Source organism: Schistocerca serialis, unplaced genomic scaffold (assembly GCF_023864345.2).
Source record: "Schistocerca serialis cubense isolate TAMUIC-IGC-003099 unplaced genomic scaffold, iqSchSeri2.2 HiC_scaffold_1196, whole genome shotgun sequence".
NCBI classification, from domain to species: Eukaryota; Metazoa; Arthropoda; class Insecta; order Orthoptera; family Acrididae; genus Schistocerca; species Schistocerca serialis.
The window spans coordinates 957,501-957,780 of NW_026047399.1; positions in this window are offsets into that span (position 1 = coordinate 957,501).

A 280-nucleotide genomic window follows, 5' to 3' on the forward strand; every position below is an offset into this window, starting at 1 on the left:
GCCCAGTCCCACCCCCCTCCTTCCATCCCTCCCCTCCTCTCTATCCCTTCGCCCTCGCTTTTTGTCGCCCCCTCTCCCGCCTCTTCCTCTCGTTCTGATCCCTTCCCCCCCCTCCCCCAGCCTGTCACTGCCGCTCCGGCTCGGGTGGTGGCCCGTCGGGCCACTGCCCACGCCCAGCTCTCCCCGTCGCCATCGCCGTCACCGCCGCCACCACCACCACCGCCATCTTCATCGACTTCACCGTCGCCGTCACTGCCACCTTCGCCTGCACCATCACAGT